The 25,199-nt window shown below is 42.8% G+C and overlaps 1 protein-coding gene across 1 annotated transcript in view; it reads right to left on the bottom strand.

Moving 5' to 3' along the window:
- Positions 1-25,199, bottom strand: part of LHFPL2 (LHFPL tetraspan subfamily member 2) — an 84,623-nt gene that overhangs the window by 45,571 nt on the left and 13,853 nt on the right. The window contains exon 2 of the mRNA XM_075270338.1: positions 6,787-6,850. The gene's annotated coding sequence lies outside the window, so the exon portion shown is untranslated. The remainder of the gene's footprint in view (positions 1-6,786; positions 6,851-25,199) is intronic.

The raw sequence follows: 25,199 nt of genomic DNA, 5'->3' as shown, positions 1-25,199 counted from the left end.
AAGTGCTGATTGTAGTAAGTAATAGAGGCCACAGTGTTCATCCAATCTACTCCTGGCTTGCAATGTGGGGCCTTGGCTTAATAAGGTTTTCTGGTGCTTGATATCATCACCACATACCTACCCTGCTGGGAATTGAAGGATTGGTGCTTAACCCTGTCAACTGCCCAGGATCCATGAGATCATTCCCTACATTTCCATTTCCTAATGTTGTAAGACGTGTGAAAGACGACGATCCGTGCACATGTACGGTCAACCACATGGTCTGAATGGGACATAGATCTTCTCCCCAAAATAAGGGGATCACATTTTACAATGATAATATACTGATGTACCCATTAACAGTGACATAAGGGGTCAATACTGTCCTGTATGACAGACTGATAGGCATGGTGTGTAACATATCTATGTAATGCATGAAGTCTCCATAGTCTGTAAGTAAAAATATTGTCCATAATATGGCCGGGATTGGAAAGCGGCAACTTTTTCTTTTCTTATTAACAGATTCATGCAGAATAGAAAAGAAAACCGTGTATACGTTTGCATGGGATCAAAAGCATATGGAGATACATTATGGGCCCATAAAACGCTATGACGGTGTATTGGACGTGGATTATGTATGGAACAAACCCTATAAAGCTGTCAGCACCCAATGTTTCCAAAGAACCAATTTATTCCATGTATAGGCTAAAACTGGTTCACCGCTCGCCTATTATTCATAGAGAGGGTCCTCATTTATAGCAAATAGGAGACATAAGAAGGCATTGTCTGAAGTGGACAAGGACGTCAAGGTGACTGCCAAAAGTAATACAGCAAAATGCAACGTATTGCCTCCATTTCTTCTATGGCTTTGGAAGGAAATGTGATCTAATTCTCCTCCTACTCCTGTTTCTCAGAAAAGGGGAGATGGAAACATTTGCAAACACCAATATAATAGCCCTGCACAATTCCACAGATGTTCTGGAGCCAGTTATAAGAAATAACATTTTCCTCCCTCATTAGATCTGAAATCCATTTGAAGAAGGACTCTGTAAGGTTTTTCCTGCCGTTCAGCAGAGATGACAGCTTCTAGGTTTCATTACTTAGCCAAGAGCCAAAGTTCGGCTCCTCTCAAGGGCAGGATGTGAAATCACAACAGAAGACACCTACACAGATTATGTCAGCTGGCAACGGTTAAAAGACTTCCATCTCTGGCAACGTTAATTGTTCTCTACTTAATTAAGTGTTTAATTGGGCTGTAAGCCGAAAACTGAAGACAAGGAAGAGAAATGACTTGGAAGTGCATTAAAGAGTGATGAAAGGTGTGAAGAGTGAAAGGGATTTTAATCAGCGGGCGTCTTGTTACAGGAAAGGTGCAGAGATTACGAGATGTATTGGTTTATAATAGTCAGACTTTGGCGCTAAAAATCACCATGTAGACAGAAGAGGGACTTACCAGGCTATGGGGCGTGCCAGAATCCATATTTCTCTTGGAATCAGATAGCTCTGGAGAGGAAGACATGCTGGAAAATAACCAGACACCACCAGGGCCATAAAACAGCCAACACTGGGCAGAGGCACTTTTAAGAATTTAATACTGGCCCCGAAAACGTACATAAAAGCCCCCCACCCTCTACAGGCTGCCGATCCTATTGGGCAAGAGTCCCCATGGAGCAGCTTGAGTACACATCACTGCTGCACCACCATGAATGGCTAGAGGAGAGGAGATCCCAATCCTTGAGGTCCTCTGGACCACATGCATGGCTGGATCCTGCTCCACAGCAAGACAGGCCAGGAGATCTTCCCAAGGATGCCTTGCTTAGGAGGACTTACTCCAAAGAGCAGATAAGGCCACAAAATGGCTACCGTAACAACCCCCTCCTTGTAAAGTTCTTTGGGGAACATTCTAAGCTTTTTTCCTGTTCCTGGGGGTGGAAGAACCCTCCCGTCAATGCTGCTGTGGAGGTGTGGGGGAAATTTTGTGCTATGGCAATCTTAACTAAACAGTATGGCAATATGGATTCTCCTTTATCCAAGATGCCAAAAGATCTATCTATCTATCTATCTATCTATCTATCTATCTATCTATCTATCTATCTAAGATAGAGCATAAAGCTATATTGCTAAAGCATGGCACTACACTTTAAACAGGACCTTTAATCGCCTCCACCAACTCTTTGCATCCTTTAATAGGTGTCGCTGCACCGATTCTGGCACAGTTGGAATTTTTTCTCTAGCCCCCACCGTTCATGAGCAATAATTTCTGTTACTTTCAGCATAATTATGCAGTCTAATGTCAGGTGGGCGGTCCCTGTGTATCTGCTCCAGTCAAGGACTGCCCACCTGACTGTAGAGAGCCTATTTACCATACTGAGTACTCAGACTTAGGGATGTGGCACGTCTACGCCGCGTGAGCTTTTGCAGGCTGTTCACGCTCCCATTGATTTCAATGGGAGGGTGGATCGTATACACGGCGCTATTTTGCGGCCGCAAAATCACGGCTGCAAAATAGCGCTGCGTATACGATCCCAGCTCCCATTGAAATGGGAATGGCAGGGGCTAGAGAAAAAAATCTAAATGTGCTAGAATCAGTGGAGTGAGGATTACTGAAGAATGCTAAATGTGGGAGCTGGTGGAGATGGTGACAGGTCCTCTTTAAAAGGAAGGTATGCATTTGTAATGTTCATCTTCATAGGCACATTGGCTAATTTTTTCCATACTGACAGAGCAATATGCATGTAGCTTTTACGTCAGCACATGGGATCACTATGATTCCATATTTCACAGTCCTAGGCGCTCCAAAATCCTGTGCTAAACATCACACTTTGGTAAGTGTTCACCTCCTTGGAGCCATGCAAATCAATATCTTCTTTAGCCACTAGAATCGAATAGAAAAACCTCTGCATAATGAAGTGTACATGAACTGGAAAATCTGATTCCTAGCTGGCGCCATCAGCCGGATACTGGTGTCATTACCGCAGGAGGAGGGAGGTGGAGAACAGCACATTAAAGGGGGTCTGTCAGGTCTTTTATGGCTACTAAACCGGTAACAGCCTGGGTAGGGGTCTTAAGCACATGATCAAACACATTTTTATGGCCCAAAACCCCTGATCAGTGTAGAGAAATATAACTTTATCTATGCAAATTAAGTTGCTAGTGGTTCCATAGTTTCCTTGGCCTTGACTGACAGCTCCACTGTCTGTCTATGGTACTATTACCAGTACTGAGATATCACACATGAACCATCTGGTCCCTGCTATGGACAATGACCTCACTGACATACTCCACAGAGTACCATGAACCATGTATAGATGTATGACATCAAATTCTCTCCACTTACAAATGCAAACAAGTAACTTATACGGTAGATAAAAGGTAAACTATGATTGTATATTATAGAAAGTAGAAACTGAAATAAACTCCTGCCCCTTGTCACAATGCAACGTTGGTTTTATTTCCACATATGGTTTTCACTCTGTGCAATTTCAGCACTTTTTTCGACTTAGAACAGACCTGGCTTTGCACACAGACATCACGAGTATTTCAGTTTAGAAAAAAAAAATTGCTGAATGGAAACTTTAACTCACAACACTTGTGTCGAACAAAGCCAAAACTTATTTAAAACTCAAAGAGCTTGCAAGAGCATAAACAAAAAATATCATAAAATGAACAGGTAGTAAAAGCCCCAATACTTTAATGGCTGGTCTTAGAAAAGCTATGTAAACATTGTAACATTTGTGCATGCAATTTTTTTTTTGGCCGAAACTAGGATTTCCTTAAATAAATAAATTAAAGTCCTTTTCATACTATGAAGATCACTAAGGGCGGGTTCACACCTGCGCCCGGTCTCCGTTTTGTAGGCTTCCGTCTTCTGCACAAGAAATTGGACAGGAGACGGAAACCGGCAGTCAGTTTTCAAACCCATCCACATGAATAGGTTTGCAAAATGACCGCCTATGAGCGTCTTCTGCCTCTCCGTGGCGAAACAGTTTTTTTTTAATCGGACACAAAGTCAGACATGCAGGACTTTGTGTCCGGTTAAAAAAACTGTTTCGCCACGGAGAGGCAGAAGACGCTCACAGGCAGACATTGACTGCTGGGTTTCCATCTACTGTCGGGCTGTTTCTTGGGCAGAAGACGGAAACCCAAAAAGCGGAAACCAGGTGCAGGTGTGAACCGGCACTAACATAGGTCTAACTTTATAAAAACTGGTAACCTGGTTGTACATTTATTGCAACAGAGGGTGCCACTCATAGCTGGCAAGCTAAAATCCAAGATGGCCAATGATTTTTATCTCAGACATCTACTGTTTAGGCACTCCCCTGCAAAAAAAAAAAGAGAGAGAGAGAGAGAATGGGCATGTTAACATTCAGCCCAATTCCTCCCACCCCCACCCATTAGCATCCACTGTCAGAGGAAGGACAGGTCACCTTCATACACACTAGATGGTTGGCCAGTCCATTGGGTTTAGCCATCCTTAAAGGGGTTATTCTCAATGCATTTACGCTATATAGGGCCTTAGTCTAAAGGGATTTTCCGGGCTACAAACAATCATGACCTACCCTACGGATAGATAGGCCATCCATATCAGATGGGTAGGGTTCTGACATCGGGCACCCCTTTCAATTAGCTGTTCTCAGCTCCGTTGCCTATGTAGTGGCTAAACTCAGTCAAAGCAGCTACCACTAAAGTGAACAATAGATGAGTTGCAGTACCTGGTCTGGCCACTACACTGAGAACAGTGCTGTCTGCTTCCTGTCCCATTCTCCGGGTATCACCTGCTGAGAACAACTGATTGATGGCGCTACCCAATCTGATTTTGATAACCTATCCTTAGGTTCAGTAGCCAATATTTTTAGCCTGGAAAACCCCTTTAATACGTAAAGCTCTGACACACGTGGGTCATGTTTAGACGGAAAAAAAATTGAAACGTAATATATATATATATATATATATATATATACACAAATCCTCTTTACTGTCTTCATTTTTGATATCTTGAAAGTGACAAGAAACACCTTTGGTGCCCAACCCGAAAGTAGCACAGCAATGGAAAAAACACCAAGTAAGTGTTGTTACTAAAGACAAAGGGACGCCCCGAGAAGATCCCCTTCAACAACAGCAGCCAAAGAACATTCGTAGCAGCTCCATATCCGAGGCTGGACAAACAAGGCTATGGTATTGCTTTGTGCGGGGTTATTAGGTTAGGGAGATTGTGCTCACACATTAATCCCCACCTCGTAAGCTTTGCCCCACATCAGCACTCCGCAGCCTTTGATGTGTCAGGCATGCATGATTTGCACTGTCTGTCACACAGGGCGCTCCAGGGTTGCCCTTATCCCAAATCTTGGCCTCCACATAACTGGGGCCATGAAAATAGCAAAGATTTATTAGGAGGGATTAAACAGATATCTGCGGGAGCTTGTAGACAGACTGATCTGTTACCAGGCAAATCTCTGATCTAAAATAACAGTTCATAGAAGCAGCGGGACGCGGGATATTGTTATCTTTTCAGATGTCAGACGGTCTCATAGGCCCAGCCTAAACGGGACGACAGATATCACTAATAATGACCAGAAATTTCAGATCCAAGTCATCGCTGCTTTGCAGGACTAAGTGGTAAAATTGTTGTCTTTGTGATCCCTACACAAGTCCCTATATTTACTCCTATTATCAATAACGAGGTTGAAAAGGAATGCATCGAAAAGGAAATGACCTATTGTTTAACATATATTTTAAGAATTTTTCGAGATATTCTTTTCATTTTACTATCTTTACTTATAAAAATAAAAATCGTACAACTCCAACCAAGCCTAAAATAACCTGTGACTTGCCGTTTCCTGGAGATGGATCCTGGGCTGCAGACACAACAGCCTGGAGCAGAACTTATTGACTTCTATAGCAGAGTTTTCTGTGACCTGTGCAGGGGGCAGTCAGGCTAAGTTCACACCAGGAGCAGATTGGTGGATTTTGGCACCGAGGGTGACTCCCGGGTCAAAACCCGCCTGCCACGACAGTCGCGGCTTCCTCCTCCGGAGTTGGCTCAAATGAATGGGCCGACTCTGGAGGTTGCTTCCGGTTGCTCAACGAGCCGCGGAATCTGCCTGAAGAGAGGGCATGTTGCCGCTCACAGAAAAAAGTAGCCTGGCGGTCTCCATAGACCACCATTGTGAGGGGGCGGATTATGACGTGGATTACGCACCATAATCAGCCCCCTCTATTCCCGTGTGAACGGGCCCTCACAGCCACTAAGAGGATCACAGCTATCACTAGGTTTACACTATCATTCAGGTTTTTAAAAACAAACAGTATCTGTTTTCTAGCAGACAAATGATATTATTACAGACCACAATTCTGGATCCGCTCGGTATTAAGGTTAAATTGCTGTGTTGGCACTTTGTGATAAATTAGTGGGTTTTGGGTTGCAGTTTAGGCACTCAGTCTCTACAAGGTTTGCCATCACTGTCATAGACTATACTGGGTCCGCATGGTTTTCCCTAGAGATGAGCGAACACTGTTCAGATCAGCCGTTCCGAACAGCACGCTCCCATAGAAATGAATGGGAGCACCTGGCACGTACACTTTGCCGGCGGCTGGCCGCCGTGCCAGGTCCTTCCATTCAGTTCTAAGGGAGCTGTTCGGAACGGCTGATCCGAACAGTGTTCGCTCATCTCTAGTTTCCACCAGTTTTATACTGGAAGGTTCTTCAAGGATAAGACCAACAGTAATACATCAGCTCTTAAAGTTACGTGTACCCCAGAATGACACCTGTCAGTAGTAGGAAAAATATTACTAGTTAAAGCATCTTACCTTTAGCATCACTCAGAACATGTCCGCAGCGTCAGTCACGGAAATAACGCTTCATCAGTCATTCCTAAAAAAGAAAATAATAACTATAACAACTGTACTATAGAGGCTTTCTATATCTAAGTGCTTATAGGATGGTCCAATCTACAACACAACAAAAACAACATTTAAAGAAGTTAAAAGTGATTCTAAACAGCTGTGTAAGAGAAAGCACCACTCTTGACCATAGGTTGTGTCTGGTACTGCAGCTCAAGAGGCTGAACTGTAACACAAAAACAGTCCACAAAATCCTTGAATTATATTATACCCTTACATAATATATCTGAGGTCACAATACTTCGATCCTCTCCGCTACCTTATGACCTATTAAACAGAGGCAGATCTGCCACGTATCACATTGGAAGCCTACCTAGATAATCCGGGGATTACACAGACTGCTATGGCATTTGCAAACATCTCATTAAAAAGGTTGTATTACAGCACGCAGCCATAGCCGGCATGGAAAAGAGATTTCCTTTCCGACGGCACGTCAAAAACAATGTGTAAGGAAACTCCTCTGTTTATTACATTTCACGGATCTGCAAAGTTAGAAAAATGGCTAAGTATAGTTTAATGCTATCTAGCTGGACTACAACTCCCAGCAGATTGGATTCCCGCAACGTATATTGTGGTAATGTGATGTCTAGTGTCACTTCACATTCAGTGGTCACATGATGGTTTCGATCAATTGCCCTATTGCTGGATGTGGACGTTGCAATGTGTCAAGGCAAAGCATGGATAAAATAAAAACACTGGCATATGAGCTCATTCACAAAGGGATCCTGCCTAAGTCCTAGCACTAAATGCTTCTGTATGGACGATACTGATCTTAACCGCTTCCACATATGGGCTTTGCTGCAACACCAAATAAAAGAAATATGTGGCAGATGATGCAGATAACCATACGGCGTCCGTGCTACTATTATCCTGAACTTGTCCTACTGACTTCCTCTAAATGGAAGAGCCTGTTTCTACATCAGCATGACCTTTAAGTATGTAGTATCCTGCTGAGGGGAAAAAAAAGTCAAAAATGGGAAAAAAATGTTTGCAATGCACAAAATAACAGGCATGAACAATGTATCTGCCATATTGTTTTCATTGCAAAAAAATCTGTAGCATATGTAAATATAAAATGTAATACACATTCACAATATAAATAATACAAGGAGTTGTGGAATGGAACGAAACGTTCTATGTGTGAAAGTAATGATGATGTATATAAGTGATTACAGTATTAGGATGGGGTCACGTCTGTGCCAGAGACCCCATCGCAAAAATTGGCAGAGAGAAAAATCCTGCATGGAGGACTTTTCTCTCCGTTGCTTTTATCTTGGAAACAGCGGACATCCAGTGGACCCCATTTTAGTCAATGAGTTCCGCCTTTAAAGGGATTCTATCATTAAAATGACATTTTTTGTCCCTGACATGTAGGAATAGCCTTAAGAAAGGCGATTTGTCTCCTACCTTTAGATGTGTTGTCCGCGCCACCGTTCGGTAGCAATCCCGGTTTTCTTGCAGCACTGAGGGCGCTCAAACGGTACTGCGGCTGTCCCCAATGCTGCAAAAGAAATCTCCAGCGCCGACTCGATCTTCGTCTGGAATGGCCTCTCTCCGTGTCTTCTTCTTGAGCTGGGGTCAAACTTCTACACATGTGCAGTCGGCTCTGTCTTTGGGCCTCGGACCACCCCTAGTGCTGCAAGAGACCTCATTTCCATACTGAAGGAAAAAAACGGGATTTCTACGGAACGGCGGAGCAGAGAAGACGTCTAAAGGTAGGAGAAGAATAGCCTTTCTTAAGGTTATACCTACGTGTTAGGGACAAAAAATGTCATTTTAACGATAGAATCCCTTTAACCGTGGTCCGGCTCTCTGTCGTTCAGGTACCTCAAAAGCTCAAAGTATTCTGTTGGGTGTCTCCAGCCTGGATACTAGAGGAGATATGGTAGGGCATGGAGGTATACATTTCCCATATGATATCCTGCAGAAGATTTGCTCACTGGTGTCACAGCTGGGCCTCTCAAACACAACCTAGATTTGGCCCCTTCCTACCTTGCGCTTTTAGGACACTAGTACATTTTGTGTAGCAGAGGATTGGGGTCACAGGGCCCCGTAGTGACTGATACCACTGCACCCCATATAGCTATACCCCTGTATGGGAATGGCTTGTGTATCCAATGAGCCTCTCTACTCGCGGTCTGGGCTTTCCAGTGTCCCATAGGTTAGAATGATAATCTCTACCTCCACATGGTCTGTTGCTTTATACTTGGTTGACTGGCCAAGTATTTCTCAATAAAGTAGTGCAATATTTCTACCTTGACAATTTCCCAAGACAACTATAGCCATAAATATAAAGTTTTTTGTTAGCTCAGTTTTATCTTTTGTTTTTAGAGACATCACTCATGTGGCCTCTCCTTAGGTCCAGACCCTTTTCTGTAGATCTCATACATCCAGGTCGCTTATCTTGCAGAGTTTTTCCAGCCAACATTTCTTATTATTTTCACAGATAGAAAACACAGACTAGCCCAGTATAACAGAACAAGCCATGCTCGGCTTATAAAATAATACACAGCAACATGAAAATCCCCAAAACATTAGTCATGCTCTTTAGATATTGCAGAAACAGACAGACGATCTATATCCTGCTTACATAGGAGTTAAAAACTAAATTTTGCTATTCTGCAAGACTTATGCGGTGAACTAAAAGCATGGGCTGCAGATGGGGGACACGGTGATGTTCACATGTGCCGCCCATGTACGCGCCGTGCTTCCAGGGTTACTTTCATTAAAAGAATAGGAGCCACGGAAATACGGGGCACAAAACTCACGGTCATATGTACGGGCCCATAGAAAAGAATGGATCAGTGTGCTATCCATAAAATACACAGATAACACACTGATCCACACCATGGTCGATTGCAAGGGGCCTAAGGGTATGTCCAAAAAGCTTTTTAATGGGGATATCAATGTGAAGGAACCCTTTCTGCTGTCCCTTATTAGTCGCAATAGGTAATCACACCATAGTTCATATACTACCGTATCATAGGGAAAAGAAGCTGCAGACGCCATCTTGCTGTGCTTTCAGTGCAAAAAAAACTACACACAGAGATTAGCCAGTCAATACTGCAAACCATGGCAGTAGACCATTTCTTAGGCCTCGTTCACATCTGCATTGGTATTCCATCCAGGGGAGTCCACATGGGAACCCCCTGAACGGAATACCGAATGCAACTGCAAGCGGTGTGCCAGTGAAAGCACATGGACCCCATAGACTATAATGAGGTCCGTGTGCTTGCCGTGCGCTGCCCGCACAAATCATACGGACAGGAAAGTAGATTGTGAACTACTTCCTGTCCGCATGATCCCTGCGGAGATCTGGCGGCAAGCACACGGACCCCATTATAGTCTATGGAGTCCCTGTGCTTTCACAAGCACACCGCTTGCAGTTGTATCTGGTATTCCGTTCGGGGAGGTCCTCATGTGGACTCCCTCGGACAGAATACCAACGCAGATGTGAACGAGGCCTTAGCTCCAGATTTAGCTCCAGCAATGTGTATTTTCTGTACCAATGCTGATTTGCTCCATGTGAATTTATCCTTAGGAAACTAATTTTCCTTCACCAAAACAGTCAGATGTTCGTATCCAACAATGTCACCATTTGTTGTTGGCACACATGCCCTGGGCCCAATTTCATATACAAAAAATAAAAGGAATGGGAAATGTATAGGGGCTTATTTATCATGGCATGTGAATCAGAACTGGTGTACAGGCCACGTAAAGAAAAAAAAATCTGCCACAGTGCTACAATTTAGCGTCACCTAGACTTCATAGAAATGCATTGTGAATTTTGCACAGAATTTAACAAAACAATAAAAAGAATAACAATGTGAATCTCCCCCGGTTTGGCTTTCTTCTGTAGGGAAACATTTGTAGTGTATTGTGATATTCCCATAACGTTCCAGTGCCTTGCAGGGAAACGTAGCGTTGCTGTAGCCAGGGTTCTGAGGACTCAGCCGACTCAATTAATAAAACAAGCCACATACAGACACATGAGAGTGTAGAAACAAAATGTGGGATGAGATTTCTTTAGTCCCAATGATATAACAAACCTTACCGACTGTCTAAACCACAATTAGCAATTATGCAAACAAAAAAAAAAGTTTCTCAATAGTTTCCAGATGACTGTGCCGGAAGTAGTGTTAAAATCCAATTAAGCATGGAAGGTAGTGAGAGTGTTTGGAAAGAGGAAGCCATGAGAGATCTGACAAGGCTCAAATGTCAAGACGCTGGGGAGCCAACCCGATGGAGATGGGGCTCATATACTGCTATCTGAAACTCAACCAAGCAAAATACTATGAATTATATATTACAAATCCAAACCATCCTCTGAATAAATAGTATGACTTACTAAATTATTCTACTCTCAACTTTGTACTGACTTGTAGATCTTCACGATGTGTATGGACTATAACAATTCATACACATAGGAACAGGATCGGCCATGCCTCCAAATTTAGTTGGGTCCAGCTGACCATCTAAAGTGTATTGGATGTTTGGTCGCTGTTCATTCAGCCTATGTCGTGGAGAAAAGGGATTGGATACGCTGAGCTCAGTAATGTATAAGGCTATACATAATGAATTGAGAGGAAGGGAGAAGTATAAGAGCTTTCTATACATTCCCCATTCTTTTTGTAGTCACCCTTGGCTTTGGCTAAAAAAAAAACACAGAAAAATCTGCAACCAAAAAGGTAGCTTTTCTGTAATGTGGGGCCTTAGCCTAAAGGAGTTCTCCATGAATCATACCAAACACAGGAGTGGCCATGGTGGGGTGGACCCCCTACAGTTCTGGGGCTCACCACACTGGAAGTGGCGAGGTTGACTTCACCACTGAGACCAATCAGTAGACTCAATATTTGTATAACTCAGATTTTGTGAGCCGCTTTTCTTCCGGTCTAGCCGGGAACTGAAGCCGAGATAGAATGGGGATCAGGGCTGTACAATGGAGCTTCAGGGATAGGAAGTAGGACTTTTGTTTCATATACACTCTAGGTTTATATGGGCAACCCCATTAAGTCAATGCAAAGCCCGTGTGAACAACTTAAACCCGCCACCAGTGGTTTGAAAACCTATGATCTGGTAGACAACAATCCAAATCTCAGTATATATCCCAACCTATAATATGGCATCTTAGATTTCCTAATACAATTTTAGGTAGCACATTCTCAATCTCAAGTAACCCCCCAAAATAAGGTACACTGACAACAGCTTAAGTTTAAGGGCCTTCTCCATTACAGTCTTAGTCTAAGAGACTTGTAAATTTTATTGGTAAATGCACTTTACTCCTCAATACTTACAATATGGACATTCAGTAAACTTCTAGGGCTAGTTCTGACTTACAACCTCCATTAAGATAATGGTCAATTATGGACATTAATACAATAAAAGGAACGCAGACAAACATTGACAGATCTCATAAGAACTCCATTAAAACTGAGAACATTGGCTTTGTTTTATTGTTCCATGCTTTTAAGAAGCACATATGGGTCATGTTCCATGGTATAACATCAGAAAGTCAAGCTTCCCTCACCATAAACCAGGCTATAAACACTTCCACGTAGCATTCTTTCCATGTTTACAAAGACCCAATCAAAACAATGCTCCGAAAACATTCCGCCTAATGGTGCACAGCGTGATCAGCACACATTACCAAGCCGCTCGTCCAAAAATATTATCCACTAAACTTTATTATACATTGCAGAACGAACAATAGGTACTGCTGAAAATCTGAGCCGTATTATAGCTAGTTATAATGTACCCTACCTCAGAAGCCAAGTAATAAAGTGCATGTATAAAAAGACAATAAGGATACAGATTTATATTCAACGCACCAGACGACTCTGGACCTCATTACAAAAAGTGGCAATTTTAGAGTTTTTCCTAAATACTACTGGCTATGAGAACTACTGTGGTATTAAATTAAAAGAAGGAGCAAGATAATGCTGAACACATGGTACGGTAATATTCCACATTGCTATAAACACTAAAAGTGATGGTCTGTCTAGTGTTCCGAAATAAAGGCCTTCAATTTTATTCCAAAAATTAAGAACTTTCCACTTTGATGTTTATAGTACTATGCATACCGCCCTATGTTATATAAGATATTTAAGCTATTTTAACACTGTAAAATCAGTTATTAGTATCAGTATATTGGGTGGTGGTCTTAGGCTAGAATCAAACAAAAGAGGTACAAAACAGCAGCAAAAAACGTCCATATTTCATGGCCATCTTGTATCCGAGGGGCTTCCGTTTTCATAGATCCCCCATGCATTTAAGTGTATGGAGGGATCCCTTAAAATGGCCTATACTTTCACGGCCTGTGACAACAGACCAACAAAATTAAAGTTAGTGAACTACATTTGGTGCCACCCAGATGGCTCACTGCGCTCCAGTATTGACTTTGTGTTCACCTCTTGGTCAGTCACACAGGTAAGGCGCTTCTTCTCTGACCACAGGGACCATTCTCTTCGAGGGTGCTCTCGGTCATGGTTTTTCTCCTGGCCCAGGCTCCTGTAAGTTGAATTGTGCCATGCAGGAAGACCAGAAGACAGTGGAGGAACTTCAGGATGCTTATTTGTGTTGACGTAATGACCGTTTCTTTTACAGGAGTGTCGCTGATTGGTGGGAATATGTTAAAGTCCAAATCCGTTATTTCTTCCAGGTGAAGGGATGCCAGGAGGCGTCACAGCGCAAGAGGGACTTGAAGGGGATGCAGCGTCAGCTCAGCTCCTTGATGGACCTCGAACGCTGCGGCTGGGACGTCAGGGAAATGCTTCCGGATGACAAGAGGGGCCTCAAGAGGCACTTTGAGAAAGAAGCTCAGCATGTCATCTTCTGTTCCAAGGTGGAGTACCTGGAGAAGGGTGAGAAACGTAACTCATTCTTTTTCAGGAAACCCCATGCAGGCCACACACCAGAGACAGAGATGAGGGATGCGGACAGCAACATCCAAAGGGGGAAGCAGGAAGTGATGGGAGTTGTTAGAAACTACTATTGCGACCTCTACTCCCAGAGGCCCACTGACGAAGATGAACCCGAGGTGTTCCTGTCAGGTATCACTAACACTCTTGATCCTGCAGGTGCCGAGGCTCTGGATGTCCCTTTGACGGCGGAGGAGGAAGAGGTGCTCTCTGCTGCTAAATCCGCCATTCACTGACATCACATAGCCAGTATTCACTTCGTGTGAATGTAGTCTGAAGCTAGGTTATGTGCAGAAATTGGACCCCCCCACCAATCTGGTACTGATGACTTGCCTAAAAGGGGTTGTCCAGTTTTAGACCAATATTGAGAGACAAATGTTACTGTTTGTATAAAATAAGCAAATCTATTCTCCAGGATGTAATTAGGAGAACAGTGCACTCTGTGTGCCGCCCTCTAGAGGGCAGCCTCCTTAACATCATGCATGACTCAGTTAATAAGCCTACTAACATGATGCGGATTTAATTGCCAAATTAGTATTTCTATTCCAAAAGGAACAGATTCCCAGCTATGGACAGCGCTGTTTCGGTCTTTTGGACCTCCTCAGCATAGCGCAGGGATACTGATTTGGCAGAGCGAGAGAATATAGACCAGGGTCAGGGGATAATCATACACATTATCATACACTCTCCCTAATGTGTATGATTATCCCCTGACCCTGGTCTATAGTCTCTCACTCTACCAAATCAGTATCCCTATGCTATGCTGAGGATGGCCCAATAGGCCAAAACAGCACTGTCCATAGCTGGGAATCTGTTCCTTTTGGAATAGAAATACTAATTTGGCAATTAAATCCGCATCAGGTTAGTAGGCTTATTAACTGAGTCATGCATGATGTTAAGGAGGCTGCCCTCTAGAGGGCAGCATACAGAGGGACTGTTCTCCTAATTACATCCTGGAGAATAGATTTGCATATTTTTTACCCAGAATCCCTAGCGGAGCAGGAATGACTTGTAAGTCTCAGTACGCCTATGTAGGCACACACTCTCCCTAATGTGTATGTTTGTATAATGAAAACTTCCACAATTCTCCAATATACTTTCTGTATCAACTCATTGTTTACTTCCAGTGGATAAAAATCAGCCCATGGTCATGTGTTATACGGCCCATGGTCATGTGATATACGGCCCATGGTCATGTGATATACGGTACATGGTCATGTGATATACGGTCCATGGTCATGTGATATACGAACATGGTCACATGATGAACACACAGGTGCACAGCTAGTTACCGGGCAGATAATTACTTTGCTGTGACTATAATGAGCTGTGCACCTGTGAGTTCATCACATGACCACGGATGGCACATCACGTGACCGTGAACCGTGTATCACATGAACATAGAATGATTTTTATCCACTGGGTTTAAGCAGAATCAATGACCGCAAGCAGAGATCTAGAAAACTATGAAGAACTGATGCACAAAGTATATTGGAAAATTGCAGAAATTCTCATTATACAAACAATAACATTTGTCTCTCAATATTGGTCTGAAATTGGACAACCCCTTTAAGATAAGTCACCAGTATTAGATTGGTGGGGGTCCACTACCCAGTACCTCACTGATCAGCTGTTCACAGCAAGCAAAGGCACCAGAACCAATACAGAGAATGGAGCACAAGAATAGGTCCTGTCTCTGTGTAGTGCCGAGTCAGATTACTGCAGCTTAGCTTTTCTACCATGAAAGTACACAACTTGATGTATCTAATGTTAATCATACAAGACATACAGGTTTTATAGATTAGACCCGCAGTAAGACTCTGCATTGATTTGTAATAGGAATAAAGTGGCCATGTTGTTCATTTTCCCCTACAACCAGTCTGATGTTATGTGTTTCTACCCACATGTAAACTATTACATACGCACTTTGTTTGAAACCTAATTCCACATCTGCTACTCGACAGCCATTGGAAATCGGATGAAGCTTTCCGACAATGGTTTGCGGAGGATGTAATCACAAGCATCTGTAAGAGTGTATCAGGCTGCAGCACATCACACCCTATGGCTTCCCTCCTGCTTTTAACATTTCAAAAACTGAAAAATTTACTTTTGTCCCATTCCAAGTCATTTTATTTTTGCAAATGGGAAAGGAAATGGAAGTCGGCAGATCAGATTTCCTTTCTGTAGTAAAAGAGATGGACTGATTAGTATAGATGTGAACGTAGGACTCCAGCGGGTACAACAGAGCCTGCGTTACCTTCTGCCTCCCATAGATACAGGAAAAGGTCTATAGTTCTTACTAAAGAAGTACTTTGTTCTAAAAGGGAGAAATCAAAGACCTATTGATACTCAAGCTTTAGATCCTACAAGACACCATGAAAACACATAAAACCTCTTGGATACATATTGGATAGATGTTGGCTTCCATGCACATGGCTACACTGTTTCAGTCAAGTATACGTGTATTCTGAATGGGGAAAGAGACATAAGCTGGTGTCAGAAACTCTGTCAGTTATCTCCGGAGCACTGGAGGCAGAAGGACAAACCACCAACTCTTCTGTTTGGACGCACCCCAACGTCTTCATAAATGGTCAAACATGGGCAGTAAAGCAACTCAAAGGCCTCATACACGCAACTTAGTGTGCAGGTTGTGTCTCTCCCAAAGGGGCGTCCAATGTTACGTTCCGATGATTATAGAGCAGGTTCTATTATGGAACTACACCCCACTGAAGTCAATGGGGAACAGATAACTGCCTGATCCTTCTATCCCTCTCAAAGGAAAAGTCAGACCTCCACCATACATATTGGATGGAAAGCCCTCCATGCAAGTCCAAACATTGCTTATGTATTGATAGAGTCAATCATTCTTTGTGTGCATGCAACGTCTTCCATTCATTTTTAGTTGTTTGTGGTCTGAAGTTGGGTTTCTCTGACTTTCTTGTGACTGTTGCATCTAGAAGTGTTGCTTTTCCCCCTCCATTGGGTATATTCAGAGTTTTTCTGCTTACCATCATTGCTTTGTGAAAGTTGTTCTTGGTCCCATAGTCATTTCAGCCAAATTTACCCTAGCTAACTTACAGGTAAGAACCTACCGCAGTGGTGAATAGTCTGCCTTGCACTCAACGATAAAGCTATATGACAGATGGTCTACAACTTAACCTATAGTTCACAGCTGTAAGACAACCCTTACCTTATGGTGGGTAGAACGCAGATATGGCCTATTAGTACATTACATAGAGCACGACACAGCTAGTTCCTCCTCAATGAAAGCTTTCCTGTAATAGCAGGAAGCGTGCGAGCTACAGGGTAAGCGATTACCAGCACTCAACTCAATAAGGCTCCAGGAGGTGGAAATATGTGAGCGAGCCGGCATGGGAAACAGGCATTATAGCATAGTGATGTAACCGACCATTATCTACTTAGCTATAATGTATTTCAGAACGACAACTTACAATTATAGTTCTGCTACATTGCTTACACACCACTAAATAACCTTTAGATAGAAACTAGGGGGTCATTGTTATATAATAATTCCACCCTAAATGCCCCATTCGCTTTGCTGTAATACAACACCTATAGAAGTCTATGGGGCGACGAAGGTAATTTGCTATACCTCTGATCCTATATGGAAGCATGCTTCATAGAATGCTATAATATAGGCAAAAATGTCTACCTTCTGTAGTATGGAGATGTAGGGACTGTGTGTGCCCCAATACAAGAGCCATTAGTATGAGCCCTAACATTAGAAGGGAAGAGCAGCATATCTGAGAGCTGAGCTGCAGCAATGGACCCAACTACTATGCAGGTCACAGTGTTGTCTGCTTCTGGCTCCGGACACTGTATAGCACTGGGGCAGGTAATACCCATGAACAGTTCATATGTGCAGGGATGGGCTGTCAGCCACCTTTATCAGATACGTCTGGCCTATCGTAAGGATACAATTCTGCACAAATCCTTTAAGTAATTGCTAATATAACATGTAAAAGGGTTATCCCACCATCAGAGAGATTGAGATTATCAAAAATTAGTGATGTTTGCCCCATTTCTCTTCACACTGTACACTGCTGACTTTAGGCACAACTCATCCAGCTGTTACTTACAGAAGTACTCCGATGACTCTGCTTTAGTCGGCCTTATCACTGATGGCGACGATAGGGAATACAGAGACTTAAACCAGGACTTTGTTGAATGGTGCCAGCAGAACCACCTCAGGATTAATGCTGGGAAGACCAAGGAGATGGTGGTGGACTTTAGTAAACGGAGAAGTGCTCCGACCCCGGTAGAGATCCAAGGGACATGTATTGAGATAGTCAGGACCTATAAGTATCTGGGTGTGCTCCTCAATAATAAGCTGGACTGGGCTGATCACCTGGAGGCGCTGCACAGAAGGGGCCAAAGCAGACTCTACCTGCTTATGAGACTGAGGGCCTTCGGAGTCCAGGGGACACTTCTTAGGGCCTTTTTCAACTCTGTGGTTGCTTCAGCCATCTTTTCCAGTGTGGCCTGCTGGGGGAGCAGTATATCAACCAGGGACAGAAATAGACTTGACAGGCTGATCAGAAGGGCCAGCTCTGTCCTGGGGAGCCCCTAGACTCAGTACAGGTGGTGGGTGACAGAAGTATACTGTGTGTGGTGACCTCCATGCTGGAGAACAAATCCCACCCCATGTATGGGACCTTGATGGCACTTGACAGCACTGTAAGTGACCGTCTGCTTCACCCCAAGTGTGAGAAGGAGCGCTATCGCAAGTCCTTCCTTCCAACCGCGATCAGGCTGTATAATCTACATCAGACCAAGCGAAGATCACTCTGCACAGAAAACTGAATGAATATGACTATGACATCTTCCTTCTTTCTTCTTCTGTTCCTTATCTGCTATGGACTCCTAGTATATCTTCTCTTCTCAGCATATATGTGTCTACTTCCGTAATATATTACTGTGTAGTATCCTGTATCTGTATTACTAGGCTGCTGTAACATGCTGAAATTGGGACTATTAAAGGATTATCTTATCTTATTTGCATGCTGTTAAGAAACGATTGGAGAAACATTATGACATTGGCCTATATAATATAGTGCCACCTAGTGTTCAAAGTGTACTGCAATGTGTACATCCACCTAATGATCTGAGTGCTGGTGGACACACATGCTCAGTCACTCACTCAGTCACTTGTCAGGGACGGAACACAGTCTCTGCAATAACATGGTAAAAAAGGGACTTTTAGGTCCTTTGCCCTAAGCATAAACCTTACACACTTACTTTATGTCCTCTCCTGCCTTTACCACTTCAAAATCAACAAGAGATATGAACGTTTGGACAGACTTTCTGTCTATGAAACGGGACATGGGGATTCTCCGTTCGGGTGCCAAGCCATACATTTATAAGCTTCCCACTTTTTTCCTCTAGATAATATCAGATAGTGTAAAAGCCTCAAATCTGCCAACTTCCTTGAAAAACAAAAGTCAGCCCAATATCCAAGATTCACAGCTCCAGGGAAGCGGAGAGATATTTATTTTGGATACCGTTCTAACATCATAGCCTAGAAAGACCCCTCACTCCCAAGGAATATATCCAATTAAACTGCTTGGTTATTTTACTTAAAGGGGTATTCCCATCCTTTAATTTTGTTGCATAACATTAGAATATGCCATCAAATTATGATGGGAGTGACCTAAGAGTCCTGGACAATGAAGGGTCAGCAACCCTTCCCACCCTCACATGGCTCTACTGCAGCACCCTACACAACCAGTGCACCATAGTGCTTAGCTAGCTTTGAGTTTGTTACTTCTTTGGATCGGTTGTGGTCCTGGTAGTCTAATTTTCCCATGTCTGTAAGTAATGGCATTTTATTCGTTATTTGTTCGGCTTATTTTGTATAGCACCAATACATTCCACAGATATTGTCAATCACTGTCCCATTTTAGGGCTACCATGGTTGTGTAGGGTGCTGCAGTAGATCCATATGAGGGTGTGAAGGGTTGCTGATCCTTCAGAACCAAAGCTACCTATCAGTATGTCTTTGGAGTGTGGAGGAAACTGGAGAACCTAGAGGAAAGCCAGGTAAATATGGAAGGACATACGTACTCCAGGCAGATGTTGTCCTTGGTCAGATTTGAACCTAGGAGTCCAGCATTGGAGGCCCCCATGCATATTATAACAATATCCCATCACTTACAAGGAAAACTCCTTTAATATCCTAAGAGATGCCTATGTAGACCAGACTAAGCAGCGAGAAAATGGAAGATCAAAGGGGTTTTACCACGAATGCCACATCCACTAACCATAGGGTAGAGAATGCGTCTGATTCCTATGGCTCCAACCATTGGGTGAGTCTTTCCCAAAGAAATAACGGGTAATGGTGCCCAACATGACTATCATTGCTTTATTCACATGGAGCGCTCACTACTGGCGGTAATCCAGGGGTTCACACCGTCATTAGCAAAACGTAACACTAAACATATATGGGAACTCTATAGAGACACAATCACTAAAAAGCTCAACAAGGTGCCCCATGATCATGATCTCACCTGTCATAAAATTTCCAAAAATATTCACATTACATAGGTGTTATATTATATCAGCAGACACTTTTATAATCGGCATTATTGTAACAGCCATCCTTTACATATGTCTACGTAATTCTATAAGTATGTGCCTCGGACTTGTTATATCATTTTAAAGATTTTTACAGCAAATCCTACAAAAGCTCGGTTCATAAAGCGCACGGCATGAGTTACTGCGCCCATTCTGTTTTCCAATGACTGTAAAAGGAAAGAAACAACATAAAAGCCAACAGAAATATAGACCTTATAACAGAATGAGCAGCTGGCTCCGTGCATCAATTGTTTTTGCTGCTTGAGGCAAAGAAAGTGGAAAAACTAAAATCCTAAAATTTAATTAAACTGGTAGAAGTCACTAGAAGAACGCTTCCCTGTCCGCAATAATTCTTGTCCGATCCAATTACATTTTAAAGATCGTGATCGCTTTTTATTGTGACTTGGGGGAGTTAAACTTTTTATGCAAAAAATGTTTTCCTAACTCAGGAACACAAGTTATGAAACAAGAATATAACAATGGACGGATACCGGCCGGTCTACACCCTGCAAGGAGCTTGTATGGTCTCCCCGTGTTTGGGAGAGTTTCCTTTGGGTACTCCGGTTTCTTCCCATACTCCTATATGGGATAGAAGATCACATGACACCACCAGTGCCCGCTTGACCCTACAGATTTATAATGGGATCCATTGTGTGAACAGAGCCTTGTTGTTTTTGAATTTTCTAAATGGTTTTTGACTAATGGAAATTTCACCCATAATTTCATAACCACAAAGTATCAATGAAAATCCACATCATACTTCTCTTACCTAGTGAAGATCTTCTGAAACACAAGGATGAGATTTCTAAAATCTCTTCCAATTAGTTTGTACTCTAATGTGCTGAGAATTTTATCAGTCAGGCACATGAAAATCCACTCTTCGTAAGGACCGTTCACCACCTTCTCGCATTTCCTGAGCATCAACTGTGGTTAGTTTCAATATGCTAATTAGACTGTAGACTGTCAGGTGGGAGGTCCTTGGCTGCATGGTAGAAAGTGTAATTAGTAAATCTGATGCTGAAACTTACAAAAATTATTGCTCAGGAATGGTGGTGGTGGTGGGGGGGGGGGGGTTTGAGAAATAATTCCAACTGTGCTGGAATCAGTGGAGTGGAATCTACTCAAGGATGCCAAGTGATAGAGTTCATGGAGGTGGTGAATGATGATCATATATAATTTCTGTGCATGCCATTAATAATCTACATATGTATAAGAGGGCTATCAAACTGCCCCCTAGACAATAGATTTTAGGATAAAAATTCAATACACCTCATCCTTCTTCTTGTCAGGACAGCACATTATCATATCCTCCCCCTTTGCCCTACTAAGCGGAGTGTATCATTACCTAGCCTGGAACACCCCTTTACGGGACATAGGCCTCTCCAGAAATCACTATGGCGCAGCAATGCAAAAGTTTATACACCTCAGTAGAAATAAGGGTGCTAGTTGTACCATTTCTGGGTGCCCCATGTACCTGGCTCCTGGATACGTCCAGCCCAGGTCACTTTTGGAGAAGAAGAAAGCAGCCATGTTTTTGAGTCAAAGAGGTTGCCTAACATTTGTTACATGAACGTAAAACTTCTAAGTTTTATCCCTTAGTGAAAGCGTTGGAGAACAAAGGTAAATGAGCGGTGGGGAATCATCAAGGGGAGTATGACTTCTTCTATTATTTTAACCCATTCTGAGCAGTTTTTTTAGCTGAGCAATCCCTTGAAGCAGTCACAGTCATTAGAGACTAGGCCATACAAGCTGACATGGTGGACCATTGCTTTAGCAGGTCAGGAAGAGTTGAAAGGAAATGAAGCAAAGTCTGGGATCCAAATTTAAACAAATCATCACCGGGGCCCAAAAAACAACATCCTGTAATCACAGATGGGTCACGCCCTTCACTTCAGCAGGAGGTGCAAATCTACACCTTCTCTAAATATATGGCAGGGGCATTAGCGGTCTTCTCACTAGCTGGAGTCTTGGGTATCATAACAAGTGGACATAGCATACCACCCTCAGAGAACACACAAGGCCATGATGGACAGGCGGCAGCTACACCAACAGTGGAAGAGGAGGCAAAGGTTTGGAAACACAATATGGAAATACCTTCAGAAGGAACGTTCCAAATAAAAAGGCAACTATTCAATAAAATGTCATTACAAAGCGTATAAAGCATATTTTGTCTGTGAATATATTAGCAGCAGATGGAACATGTTGTAATGGTTAATACTGTGCTAAAGGGAAACAATAAGATGCTTAATATCATACATCCCCTTTATTTATAGCACAGCAAAATATTCTAACATAAAACAATAGAGCAAATTTACTATGTAGGCCTTCTATATTAGGCTATAGAGTAGAGACTTCCATTTCAGACCAGGATAGGTTAGCCAAGGTCAGGAAAGTGGTATACTACGAGGGTACCCACATATAAAACAGACAGAACGAACATACACCGATTGCTGTAGGAGCCTTCCTGGGCTGCAAGCAGCCGAGTATGGGAGGCCACCATGTACTGAACAATTCCAAATAGCTTGTTACTAATACAAGGAAAACCCTTTAAGGCTGGGGCCCTACATGGCATAAACGCTGCAGTTTTACGGTCACTGTATAGTGGATGGGATTCTAGCGAATCCCATCTCCACAGTGCAGGAAAATAGACGCTGCGGACGCACCCCAATTTTCTCAAGTCCTTAGACAGCAAGGGTTGTAAGTGCATGGGCTTAGGTGATTGAGGCCAATGATGGTCCAGTCACATGCGGGATACTGATACATCACTAGTATCCAACTTGTGATTGTTGAGGCCAGACATCTAAGCATAGGGGTAGGTAAATATCATCTCCTTTCTGTATTATACCCCATTCCTGACTCCCAGTTACTTTCTAATTATCCCAGAAAACGCTTTACAATATAAGCCCCATCTGCTTTTCTAAATACTGTTGAGTTTCTATAGAAAACTTTCATAAGGATTTCCAAAGAGGAATTCCCAGGGGCTGCCCATGTCTCTATGAATTGCAATGCAAATTCAGCAATAGAGGGTTAGCTGCCCCCTTTGCAATGCTTTCTTGTACTCCAGTGGATTTACATACTGTATGGCGTAAACTGACTTCCTATTGAATGTATACTACCAGGGCCTTGGGGCTTGTATAGCATCCTAATATCCACCCATGGCATTGTAGGGGAGGAGTGTGGGTATGCACCAGTGACTTTTAACTGGCAACAGTGTTTTTCTGAAAGTATATACACAAAAATGCAATAAAACAAAAAAAAAAATACATTGCAGAATGGTAAAAATAAACAATATATTGTATATTGAATTTGCAGTTTTGGGAAATACATTAACATTGTATAGAATTACTACAAGTGATATACAAGAACGACTAGTTCACCTACAGAACACGCAAGAAATTGACAAGGACATGCAATAGTCAATGTCCACCTCTAGACATTGCTCAGATGAATGTGTCTACACTCACTAGTGCGTATCTGGGTGATTCACTGCCCAATAACACCCCCAGCCCCTCAGTACACAGAAGACACAATGGGAATGGGAATTCCAGCAGTTTCCTGTTTTAACTCTACAAGTGACATTCCTAGCTCCAAGTTCACAGCCCTCTCTAGGACACTATTATAATATTTCTGGCTGAGGTAGAATAGGCTAAATATGCATGGAGAGAGAAGAACAAAAATGTATTGTGACTTTATAGCTCCGCCACATTCCAACGTGCTGTACAAAAAAAAAAAAAGAGAAAAGCTGACCCAGCGGCAATGTGAAGGATCCAAGATAAGACGTTGCAACCTGAAAAGCTACACGGAAAAACATAAATAGGGTCTGTGCCATTGCTGATAGATTGCTGGGGGTTTGACTGCTGGGACCACTAGGGATCACGGGAACAGAGGACTAAAATTCCTCCATATGAATGAAGCACCAGTGCACTTGTATAACGGGTGCTCCATTCACTGCTATGTGGCTATCAGGACTGCAATCTCTGGTAGTCCCACAGAAGTGAATGAAGAAAATGTCATGCAAGCCTACTGGGGCTTCATTGACAAGGGGCACTCAGGGGACCTTCCAGTGTCAGATGGATGGGGGTCCGACGCCTGGGACACTTAGGGTCCGACGTCTGGTACAACCCCTTTAAGGCTAAGGCCACACATTGTGTAAAAGATGCATTTTTTTTCTTGCACTTTTTTTTCCAACAGTCTGTGCGGATGTAACACACTGTACTCTATAAAAATATCTTGCACATATACATATATCAACCAGACGTCCCAGCTCATCTACAGCAGTATATATTTCCCTCTTGTCACTTCTGTGCAGTAAGCAGAAGATCTCAGCCCCAGGAACCGAGCCAACAAGTGATGGCCGTAACAAAATGAAGTCCATAATGTAAACTAGTCATCAAAACCAAACATACAAAGTGTTAGTGATTACTTTTATTGTCAGCGTGAGGTTATTGATCCGTCTCAGGCTGGTTTTTAAGTGCACTTTAAAATGGGCATGGGTTCATGTGTTATGGAGAGAAGTGATCTCATGTTGGATTAGTCAGGATCTGGCCTGGGATCACGTCTTCAATTAGAGAGGAATGACATTATTTATAATTAGTAATGTGAGTATACGGAGAAACTAAAGTAGAACTCTACAGAAATAATATAGAATATATACACAGCATTTTTCACAGGCACTCAATATTAGTCTATTACCTACTTTATGATGTTAAAGGAGTCTGTCAGCAGAACCCAGTCCATGAAGTTTGACCTCCTGTGAACTTACGTCTCGTTCACATCTGCGTCAGTATTCCTTTCGGGGGAGTCCGCATG

Source organism: Leptodactylus fuscus, chromosome 1, assembly GCF_031893055.1.
Source record: "Leptodactylus fuscus isolate aLepFus1 chromosome 1, aLepFus1.hap2, whole genome shotgun sequence".
Taxonomy (NCBI): domain Eukaryota; kingdom Metazoa; phylum Chordata; class Amphibia; order Anura; family Leptodactylidae; genus Leptodactylus; species Leptodactylus fuscus.
This window is presented reverse-complemented; position numbering and strand designations above follow the sequence as displayed.